Raw genomic sequence first — 12,833 nt, forward strand, 5'->3', positions numbered from 1 at the left:
AATAAACTTGCATAGCATACATGCCACATTATATATTAGACAACATGTCTGTGAATTCCAGCTTTTGAGCTGATAAAAAGCTTCATCCTATAGTCCTAGGTGATAGCAAAATAATTTTAAAGTTTACATTGTCACACATTTTTTACTATGTCTTTGGCATAATAAAAGTAATGGTGTTAGTTTGAAATCTGAGCACTAGAAACCTGTTTTGTGTGTTGAACAGCACTCGAGGAATGGTGATTAGCAAACCTAATGTATAAAGTTATTTTCCTGTTGTGTAGCCTGTGAGTTAGCAGACTTTGAGTGGTGCTTCATGAAGCCTTTGGTTATGTGTACTTTATGCTGTATGTTCCTCATGCCATTCTGCAGCCTACCACCCTCTCACCATACCTTGTCCTCCAGTCCACCTGTGCAGCTGTGAATAACCCTTTTTCTTCTCCAGCTGCAAACATGATTTGTGCTGCCTGTAGTCCCGTACAAACTGCATTCTGATATTTGTAAAAGTTTTATTATGTTAGAAATGTTTTCATCCATAACCTTGAAAAATGTTTATGGCCAATTAGAATGATTTTTCCAATTAATGCTTAGAAGGGATCAGTAAAACAATTACAGGTGATGTTTTATTATGGAATTATCATTGCACCATGGATTAACTGATTGTTGTGTGACACTCTCCCATAAGACAGTTACTTCCTAAACAGTATTACTCTTGAGAGTAAAGCTTATTTTTACATGATATGATATTATTGTTAAGCTGAGGAAAGTAACTCTATATGTTCTGCATTTGTGCAGTTTATCCAGTTGATGGCACTGGTGTAATATGAACTAAACTGCAAAGTGTCTGCCTGTCGACTTCTCTGTCCTTGAAAATAGACATACATTGCCATCAACTGTGGACAGACTTAGCAATTTCACTGTCAGGTGGATAATCTGCACTTGATAGGATGCCAATAACCCACCATTGCTGCAGAAAATGCTTGCAATATTGTTATTACCCTCTAGTAGGTTAGTTGCTTTCTTTTTTTACATTTCCCCTTGAACTTTGTTGCTTAGTACAAGAACTAGTCATTCTGTCATGTGAGCATCAGTGCACTATACTTGTTTTCACTTATAGGGTATTCACATTAAGTTACTTTACCCTCCATCTTCGCAGTTTCTTCCACAGACTCTGTACCATTGCAGCTGCTGCTGTCTTATGGGCTGTCTTGGTGTTAACTCCTCTATTCACAATCAAGCCACACTTCTAACTTAGACAAACATGTGCTAAATATCTCTGGACCATCAATTTAAATAATCTTTAGTGGCACACAGCAATTTAAATCCAATTTCCTGATGTAACCATAATCTACATTGAGATATTTGATTTAAACAAAAAATGTAGAGTTTCTTGACTGCTGTAATTATAAAGTATTTTTGTTGGGCAACAGCAAATACCCCATACTGCAAGTACAGTAGGCTATGATCCCTTCGCTCCTACTCAATATATTAGCAACACCAGCGACATACCAGCATAGATATGGAGACCATCCCTTCACCCACAGCAACCCACTTCAAATGAATAAACTAGTCTCGATACAACTAGGCCTGTAAATCACTACTCTTGAGTCCAGCCTCATTTCTATTCAACCGCTTTGGTACTGAAGCCCTGGATTTCCAAACTAGCCAAAATTATCCTCGCAGAAAATGATTTAAATCATTTCAAGTCATGCTGTTATCTATAGGCAATGGATCTTAAAGGAAGTAGGTCCCAACTGCTGAATTCTGTAAACTTCAAAATATTGTGCTACCTGTCTTAATCATACAGTAGAGCATCTCACCTTACATTCTCACTTGCAAATCTGAGACCTAACTTTAACCTTTTCCTAATTTATTTCCATATCTTACCATGACTAGCAGCTGTCCCACTGGATAACACCAAATTTTTCTCAGCAGGTAACTGACCTAACTTTAGGGGGAAATATACAGTTTTCTAATTAAGAAAGCAGAGAAAATGTTACTTAACCTTTAAAGAAAAGCAAATCCTCTGTTACTGTCTAGCAGATTCCATCACACCCACTATCACAGAGGAATGTTTCTCTCTCTCTGGATCTCTCTGGTTTCTCTCATGCACTGTCTGCCTTCTAAGCAATGGCACAGAGTCTTGCCTGAAGGACAAATAATAGTTTAATTTGATGTATCAGACTATGGGCAGAATCTTCCTATAAATAAACTGGGGCATTTTATTACTACTAGAATAATGTGTACATGGTTCTCTCTAATGTTTTATTTTGTAAGTATGACCATGGAGACTGTGCAAATGCTTGACCCAACCAAGGAAGTTTACTTCTTGAGCAGACCTACTACATAGGAAAGTATTTCCAGGTAAACCAGAAATGTATGAAGATAAGAAGAACAAAGTTTGATGGTACAAGACAGCGTGGGGGGGGGTGCAAAAAAGTTTTATCTGACTTAGAAATGGTGGTATGTGATTGGAATAGTAAACACAAGCAATGCTGCAAAAATCACAGAACCACGTCTACAAAACTGCAAAGGCCTGCTTACAAACACAGATTCAGCACTTTCATCCAAAATTAAGGAGGAGTTCATCAGAATCTTATTTTTGGATGAAAGTGGCTAATCTGTGCTGTAAATACATCTTTGGAGTTCTGTAGAAGGGCTGCTGTGGTCTTTGCAGCATTGTTTGTGGTTAACTGGTCCTTTTCACACTGTCAGCTGTGTGTGGGAGTTATTTTTATAAATGATTTGAAATGCATACTTGTAGAACAATGTATTTGAAAACAGTAATAGACTTTGAGAATGTACGGGACAAACATAAGTAGTTCTTATACACCATGTTATAAAAAATATGTTAGCTTGTTCAAGTTATCCAAAAAGTAGAGTTCAAGCAATTTCAAAATTAATGAACAAAGAATTTATGCACAAACAGGCCATACATGGCTTGGGTTGAGAAACACCCCCTCCCTGCACCAGATGTATTATGGGACCCCCCTGAACTAGTATTTTCATTTTGTCATGCTGTGTCTACCATCATCACATGTACAGTAGGTAGAGTACAGTGTTTTCTTTCTTAGTAGTTATATCATATCCATGTTGGAGGTGTTGTCAGAGTTGTGCTAAATGTAACAGAAAGAATGTCTGATATGTGTTTCACAGTATATGTTCCATTCCTGATTTTTGCCCTCTGCTTTACTGATGTAATTTGACAACTTTATTATTATTTTTATACCTTATTTTACATATTTTAATGCCCCTTCTGAACACATTTCATATTTTGTAATGACACTGCATTATGAATGTTTGGAGTCTCCTCAGGGGATATAAGTAGCAACATTCCTTTGTATGATTTGTATGTCTTGAAGTTCAGCCATAAGTATTTATTATTGAATGTCTTAGTATATGTATGTCTTATAGAAATATATTTTTTATTCAGTTATTTTGAAGTTTGTAAACATTATCCATAGCTTCAGATGTACTTTGAGCAGACAGCTGAAGTAATAGTCTTCAGTCAGTTTTGATTAAACATGTATTTAAATTAATATAGTTTCCATTAGATGGCTAGAAAAGTAGACCTAATTTTGGGAGTAATATGCCCACGTCTGAGTTTAAATACCACAGAATCCTTGTCTAAATCTAGCACAGATAAAATAACTTCTGTCAAGAAGAAGTAAAGCTCTAAGTTGGTTAGAACATTATTACACCTCATGGGATTCTTTTTCAGTTAGTAAGATCGGGCCTGATTCCAAAAGACTTTCTCTCAGTGTAAGTAACTTAACCCCAGTGAATTACACCGGACTAAAGTCACTTGTACTTAGACCAGGCCCTTTGGAATCTGGCCCCCAGTGCAAGCCTGTTTATAGGGAAGCCTTACAATGAAGAAAGCCACTTACCCTGAGAGCACCTCTTTTGGAAACTGGCCCATTGCCTTTCAAATGATTTATTTATTTTATTTTATTTTATTTATTTTACATTTGTTTACTGGGAAAGTTCAACTGGGCTCTACAAAGATTAGTACAGAAATTACAGTAAATACAATGCACATGTTAATAAAGTACAGTACAGAGTCAAAAAGTTAAGGTACAGTTTCAAGGCCAAGAAATGAGCAAAAAGTAAATATACTATAAGGAGCACAGTGTCTTATAATAAACAATACAGTTGAGAGGATCTTTTGTTCAGTCATTTGGTTACATTTATCAGTGGTTAGTACAGTAAACACACATTGAGTAAGAATGTAGAAAGGAGCTGTTGCAAGCTTTCATAGAAGGATAAAGTATGATGTGCTCTAAATAAATGAAGCTACCCAGGGTCAGAACAGTTACATAACCAAGAGCTATGTAAATGGGACTGGAGGAGTTTTCTGAAATTATTTTTGTTTTCAGTGGTCCTAATATCTATGGGGGTGGTATTGCATGCTTTTGCAACAGAAATGGAAAACAAGGAGTCCCCAGAGCTATTGTTGCTTGTACCTATGTCAGCCAGTGATTTATTGGTGGATCTTAATAGTCATTTGTTAGAGTAGATAGTAAGTAGACCTTGAAGAGCAGGAACTCTGTCGGGATAATATAGAATTTGGTGGGCTATTGTAAGCTGGTTATATGTGAGCAGGTTGATTAATTCTAGCCAGTATTGTTGCTTGATTGTTATGCAGTAATGTGTCCTGAAGAGTGAATCAGTAGCAAACCTAGCTATTTTATTGTAGCAGGTGTTTAGTTTGTTAAAGTATGCTTTGTTTTGGTTGATGAATATGGGGGAGGCATAGAGGAGTGTGGATAGTAGGTGGGTTCTTGCAATGGTGGCTTTACTGACATTGGTGAGGTATTTTTTGCATCCATGTAGAGCTCTGAGTTTTTTATGGATTTTGTTTACTGTTTGTGCAATGTGCATATTGAATTTCATGTTGTGATCTATGATAACCCATAGAAATTTGTGTGTTGGACAGTGTGATAGGGGTGTTATTAGCTGAGAGTATTGTGAATGGTGGTATGGGGTCTAAGGCTCTAGTGGGATAGAATATCATTAGCTGTGTTTTATTGGGATTAAGTATTAGTTGAGAGTTGGCTAACCAGATTCAACAGTGGTGAAGGACTCTTGTGTCAATTCCTGGAGCTGAGGGAGTGATGGGGTGGAACAGATTAGAGTGCAATCAGTGATGTACTGGACTAGAGTGGCATGCTGGGTAGCTTTGTGGAGTTGGTGAATATGTTGAAAAGAAGAGGTCAAAGAATGAATCCTTGGGAGAACCCCTTGGGTGACAGGTAGGAGGGAAGATGAGGAATTTTGCCATTTTACTGCTTGTTGGCAGTTGGTTAGATAGTCTTGAAACCACTTTAGTGTGGAGTGACTGAGATTAAGATTGGAGAGAGCAGGAAGGAGTTTGGGAAGGGAGGTAGTATCGAAGGCTTTGGAGAGATCTAGGAATACAGTGGATACTAAGTTACCATTGTTTAGATGTTGGTTTACTCTGATAGTAAAGCTAATAAGAGCTGTGGTAGTCCTGTGATTGGGAAGGAATCCGTGCTGGGTGTTGGTTAGCAGTTTTTAGTGAGGAGCATTATTTGAGAATGTATATATTTTAAGGGGGATAGAATGGCAATTGGATGATAATTAGATAGTCCCACAGAGTTACCTCCTTTGTGGAGTGGTATGATGGCACAAATGTTGTTCTGGGATCATAACAGAATAGTTTTGTGTGTGTGTGTGTGTGTGTGTGTGTGTGTGTGTGTGTGTGTGTGTGTGTGTGTGTGTGTGTGTGTGTGTGTGTGTGTGTGTGTGTGTGTGTGTGTGTGTGTGTGCGAGTGGTGCGTATGTATGTATTTAAACACACACATATGCACTGATGTCTTTAAGATAGTATCACATGAGGTAATTAGAGTGGCTAAAAACAAAATCAGCTGCCACTGTCTGCATGTCTAAGCTGGCCAGTAAGTAGGAGATCTACTAACGATACAGATCTCTAGTGAGAAGAAAGCAAAGATCTGACTAAACCAGTCTGCTTTCCATCAGAGATGGCTGCATGGCTTTTTTCCTAGACAGTAACTGTCTTTTTTTTCAGTAGTCTCATAATCTCATAAGTATGACAGAAACTAGCAAAAATGTTTAGAAGGTAAGATTGCACCACTATAGTTTGATGTTGGAGTGTGCTATTTCTCAGGCATTAGTTGTCCAAAGCACAAGATTCCAAGGAACAGAACACTTATCACTGTTTTTCATAGGAATTCACAGCAAATGTTATTTCTAAGAGTGTATCAGACGGGATTCAGTTATTGTGCGAGATATCTCCTATCTTTGAGTTGCAACGCTAGAGGAGATGGTATATATAAATCTGCAAAAAACACTTGTACTTTACTTTTTCATCCTGTTATGTTTTGGACATTAATATTTGGCACTTCTGATGTTCAGGGTTTTGCCATTCAGCTCTTCATATTAGAACCAAGAATGCTCTCCCATGTTTCAGAAATGCAAGATCAACCTTTGTAGAGGGAACTTGTGAAGAACAGGGTACCTCCAGTTTTTAGATTACGTCTTTACCTTCTATCTGGGGGAGACACCACTTATACCTCCTCCCATTTCAATGACAGATGCTGATCCTCTGCTGTACCAGACTGGGACAATATGAACTGCTTATATGATGAAAACACAGATTCCTATTTTTCAAAAGGAATTGCCACAGCCTTCCACATCTCCCCCAAACACATCCCTAAATTGCTGAATCCCTTTTCAGCACAACTTTATACTCATTAACCTATAGGATAGATACCACCATGCTTCAGAGTAATGCTGGACCTGCACATAAAACCAGAAGTACAGTCATGGAAGTATTTCAATTATTCTCATTTTGTCAAATGAGTGCAAAGCTTTATTTATTTCTCTTTCCATTTTCTACCTATTTATTTCTCTATTCATTCCTTTTTAGTCATTCATCTGTTTACTTTGTTAACTGGACTGTAGAATGATTCAAGGACACTTTTCAGTTTAGTGAAAAAAAAGTCTCACACTTACATGAATTCCAGTTTAAATAAACATACATTTACAAATAATTCCAATATTAAGTAAAAGCAAACAAGATAAAGACTATACAAATAGTGGCAAACATTGTAGTAGAGATCAGTGATGATTTTAATACAATGTAAAATAATGGCTGAGATATGTATGTATTTCACTTTGTGTGTTGTATAAAATGTTGTTCTAATGCCCAAGTTTAGTTCTCTAACCAAATGTGCTAGCAAACTGATGCCTCATCTAACTGCACTACTTTATAATCCCAAACTACCACCCCAAGGAGTTTTTCAGGAGGATGAGTTAATTCTGCATATGTGGCCAATCTTAAGTGGCACCACACTTATGTGGTGCTGCCCAATAATCTGAATTGGTGTCACTGGAGGCTGAAACAGTATAAATGCCCATACAGACACATCAACAGTGGCATTAAAGATCTTCTTGCATTTTTGTCCTCTGTTCTGAGCAAACATTAAGAGCTGCTGTGCTAAGATGGCATCTTTATGTGAGCTGACCTTCACAATTCTTATTCTTCTTGTTCTTCCAGCAGGTAAAGCAGCCACTCTATGCCCCTGGACATTCTACTGTGCCATAGACACCTGTCCAGCAGATGTTGGAGTGACTTGAACTAATCTGATCCATTAGCCAGTGAAAAGTGAGACAAAACTCTAAAAAGTAACAGTGTAGCCATTAACTTTACAGGTGATATACCCTTAACATTGTCAGTAAATTTAGGTGGGCCCAGGTATTTATCAAGTTCTCCAAATTCTACGTGAGTGCTTCATGATCTGTAGCATATGGATCAACCACCACTGGTTTTATCAGAAATTGTAACAATTTAGACTCATCCCTTTCTTGTGGTCTTGGGTTGACCAGCCTAGGCTAATGGTTCCTCAGAAAGCTCAGTTATTCAGACTTCTCCATACCAAAACAAGCAATGGTTCTATGCCCAATGCTAAATTTATTGGTAATTTGTTTTAGACCAAGAAACGTTCTAACATACAAACCAACAGTATGTAGTCAACAGACAGAGAATGTCTCCTGTGAATCATACTATGGTTTCTACCCAGTTAAGAAATATTAGGTAAATGATGAAATAAATCAGCATAACTGATGCAGAGAGCTTGCTTCTGACAGAGGTTCACTTTTATCAGTCCTTTTTAAAGACTTTTGACAATATCCTATTGGACACAATCTTGCAGAACAGCAGATGTGCATTGTTCTTATTCAACATCTAAAAGGTAGACCAAACTCCAGGCCTTTGGTATTCCATGGAAATGAGTCAGAGTGAGTATCTAAGGTCCTGTGATGCTAAAAAAGAGGATCTCAGAATCAACGTGCATGCTTTAACCTAAACACAGCACAAAGTTTAGCACACCTAGTTATCAAACCTAGGCATTTATTAACTAAACCAACCTAGGTATATGTTGCTAACCTGAGTAGACACTTTCACTAACCAAATTAACTTGAAAAGATTTTAATAAGAATTTTAAGGTTAAAGTTTATCAGTGGTAGGGACCTTTAAATACTAACCTTCATTCTACCATTGGTGATAGCTGTCTTATTTGTATCTTTTGGTATTTTTGTCCTTCACTTGTCCAGTTGGAAAGGCAAACATACCACATTGACTTCATATGTTATAAAATTCACTTCCTAATCTATCCAGGCCTATAAATGTTCCATCACATAAGCCACTATTTACTCACTCTGACTCTCCTTTTATCAGTATCTCTAGTGAAACACATTGTGCTTCCACAGTTACTGACAAGACTGTCAATACCAGTGTGCATATTTTACTATGCATACCTACCTACATTTTATTTGGTCTGCTTGTGCTATTTAATTATGTAGGCCAACAATCTACGATTTTGGGAAACTCTCCTTTCAGTACTTTCTCAAAGCTTTATCTTGCAGTGTTTAAGGTTGTTTAGTCTCACCATGGTTTGCCTTTTCTTTCTCTCAGAAATCCTAGTTTATGAGCCCTTTTGGATATTTTTGGGCCATTCTTCTCTCTTCTCACTATGACACATCCGTGTCTATCTGTTTATATCTGTCTTTATAAATCCAGACCAACACATACAGTCATACACCATAAGGCAGTCTTCATTAGTGCCTTACAAACCGGAATACTACTCTTAGTAAAACCTCCTGTTACATTCCTTTAAGTGAATCTCTCAAAGGAAATACCCAAAGGACTGATCTCTGAATGGAAACACCCAAACGTTGTATAAGAAGTGATGAAACAAATGGAGTATCAGTCCACAAAATCTGAAATTCTTAGCAGTTCACAGAACCAGTGAAACCAATGCAGGCCCTTGTTCACCAGGTGTAGTTAAATAATTCACAGTTCTGCCTTTACTTGCAAGTCACCCCATATTTGGTTGATGGAGAATACCAATGATTTGTTCTCAACAAATTAACTCTGACAAATACTTATGAAGAATGGGTTCTCCTTCATATTACATACTAATAAGTTCAAAAGCCCAGTAAGGTTTTTGTACAACCAGCTGTCACTCATCAGGGAGTTGCGATGTTTACCTGCAGTCCAGTGCATTATGCCATGGACATTTTTAATCTAGCAAGCATTAAACATTAAACACAAATTCCCCAAGGAGAGATCTTTAGCCCCTTATTGCTGGATTTGTTTGCTACTGATACCATAGGAATACAGAGATGTGATCAGGATTGTCTTGCTGCAAAGCAGTAGACTAATGAGACTCCAGATGACATCCGTTTTGTTTTAGGCCTTGACTAAAGCCACCTTGATAATTGCCTCCCAGCCACATATATACATGCATACAAGTCACTTCATTGAATCCTTCTGTCTAATAGAATGACATTTGTAGACAGTACATTTTCTCTTAAATGCTTGTACTCAATATTTCATTTTTTCAAATAGAAAAGTAGTCCATTTTCAAACACAGAAGGATGTGTAAAGGACACATCTGGTACAACTGGGAGCATAAGTCACAATATGTTGGCCTTGTGGCTAATTATAAGACTGAACATGTGGTAGATTTGTCCAATACATACTACTAGCATATTGCTGCTTGCATGTTTACACACTGAACTGATACTTTAATTAAGAAAGTTACCCTCATTCAGTTTGACAGTAAATTAAGTGGCTCCAAGGCATTTTGCTCTGTTGAACTCATGACCAATTTAAAGCTTAATATTTTATTTTCAAAGCACTTCTTTCCATTAGCATTTTAAAACTGATCCAAATTGCGTGTGAAAAGCATAATCACATTCTGTTACCTATTAGATTAATTCAGTTAAACAATGTCAGCAAAAAATGTTAACTTACTAAGCTTAAGATTTTTATGCATAAAATGTTTTGTAAATCTCGTTTGTAGGATTTTTATGGACACTAATGCATCACCATTTTGTTTGTATTTCATTGTTTTTTCCTATTCTTAAGATTAATTTTGGATTCTACCTTTTATGCCTGACTGAGACCTCTTTTCCCTTCATTTTTTTTTGTACACCATTTCATTCCTCTGTTTTGTTGCTGTTATTTTTTGTTAGAAAAACTTAACACAAATTTTAATTGAAAGAGACCTTCAAGCTAATATTCACCTTATTTTTGGCAGGTCCCTATAGTTATTTAAACCTAGGAATATTCAAACTTTTCCATTCAATATATATTTTGGGCTCATTCATGGATAGTTTTATCCATACTCAAGTTTCTAAATTTTTCTCGTCATAACATGCTTCTTCTTCCCTTTAATAAAACTCCCAAAGTGTAACATTTCCAAGAAGGGGAAAAAACATGCTTCAGTACGTTCTTCTCCCTGGAATCATTTCTATAGTTTCTTCTGGTATTATCATATAGAAACAAAGGGGTGCATGCAACCCAGTCTGTGAAGATAGGAGGTACTGCGAACCATGCCAGGAAGAAGTAGGACAGTGGATGCATGACTTGTGCCAGCACAGTTAGCTGGAATTTTGTAAATAAATGCATGTCATTTGTATATCGAATTGATCTGTACAGATACTTGTGCTGAAAATGTATTTGTGAGCTTTGCTTGTGTTAATTGCGTTAAAATGTATCAACAGTGTCCCCTGCTGAAATGAAGAGAAATGCACATGTATTATGGTATCTGAATTAAATGTATATGTTTTAATAGAGGACACTGGCACAGCAACAGTTAACCAGATGGCTTATTTTAAGGAAAGTAAGGGAAATGTAAATGAGCTGTTATATCATTGACAGGCACCCCAAAGTGCTAAGTAGGACTGGAGATGATGAGTCTGGGAGAGAGCCTTTGTTCATTAGCTCAGTGAAAAGAGGGGAGGCCTCCAGACACTGCCATAAACATTTGGATGTGTATTGCAGCTGTCTATGTTCAAGTCCTGTTTCAAACTTCAGAATGAGATATTGTGGGAGCCTAGAGCCAGGTGACCAGATGAGATCATTCTGCAAGTCATCTTGGATATTATATTTTACAGGGAGTAATCTCAGAATATACAGTATTCTGTTTGGGGAGCATGACTAGAAAGAATGCTCACCGATTTCATCTTGCCTTGCCAAAGTAAGATGTTAGGGAACAGTATAATTCTCTTAGATTCAGTCAGGAATATAGTGAACTGAAGATGCAAAAACTAAATGGCTGCAGGTACACTGAGGTGCCCAAAACACACAAAAACAGCAAAAGTAAATTAAGGCACCAAAGTTACACACTGGAAATCAGTCACTGTACTTTATTGCAGAAGACAAACGGTTTGTCTTCTGCAATAAAGTACAGTGACTGATTTCCAGTGTGTAACTTTGGTGCCTTAATTCAGGAATATAGTGAAGCTTAGTTTAGATATTGTTTTACTTTATTTGTATGAGTCTGTCCATCAATGTTGTTTTCAATATTTTCTGTAATTTAAACTCTGTGGTTTACTGTGAATATATATTCAATATTTTTCATTGTACTTTTAGTATTTATTATTAAATATATTTAAAATTTTATTATGGCTGGTCCTTAATATATAACCTTTAGAGTCCTTATATTTATTTGGTAGCACTGTGTGGGCCATTCCAGAAGGCCTAGCCATTTTGGTGAACTACTACCATTTGTATTAATATTACTATTATACAGTATAATTGGACACCCTTTGTTAAGAACCTTAGAGTAGCTGATTGTGAAGTGTCTGGTGGCAGTGATAACTACCTTATACTCTGGGCAGAAAGGGACACAGCAAGGTAAATCTGTGCCAGCCTTTCCCAGGTGTGTGCATGTGAAAATTAAATCTCTCTGTGTGTGTGTGTGTGTGTGTGTGTGTGTGTGTGTGTGTGTGTGTGTGTGTCAGCTACTTGTGCAGTGACACAAAGCACTGGGTTTACAGAGAGAGTGATGGAGGACTTGGCTTAGATGCTCGGCTGAGGACCTAACCCTACAGCTGTACCAGTAGGGAGTCTTGTTGGGGATCTGGAGGGAGACAGATATAGAAACATCCAGACCCTGGGTTGAGTATGTTCCCTGTGTGCTCTTAAGGGAAATTGTACTTGATGCATACAGGTCTGCATCTGGAAATACTGAGTGTATCCAGTTGTATTCCAAGCGCAAGTCCCTCTCCAGTGTTAGTGGTGAGGATTCAGGCTCCTCGATTACTGGCCAAGCATGGGAATGACACATATTGGTACCCATCACATATTGGTAGCAGTGGTGGGCATCACATTTTAATTGATGGCAGTGGTGGGATCATCACATGCTCACATATTTTTTGAGCAGTGGTGTGGATATTGAATTCCTATAGCCTGTAAGCAGTGTCACTAAAGAAAGGTGTACTCTCAGCAGCCACACGGTAGACATTCAGAGTTTCATACAACAACAGTTTTATTTATTTAC

The sequence above is a fragment of the Protopterus annectens genome, chromosome 6.part0, assembly GCF_019279795.1.
Source record: "Protopterus annectens isolate FY-2018-M chromosome 6.part0, PAN1.0, whole genome shotgun sequence".
Classification (NCBI taxonomy): domain Eukaryota; kingdom Metazoa; phylum Chordata; order Ceratodontiformes; family Protopteridae; genus Protopterus; species Protopterus annectens.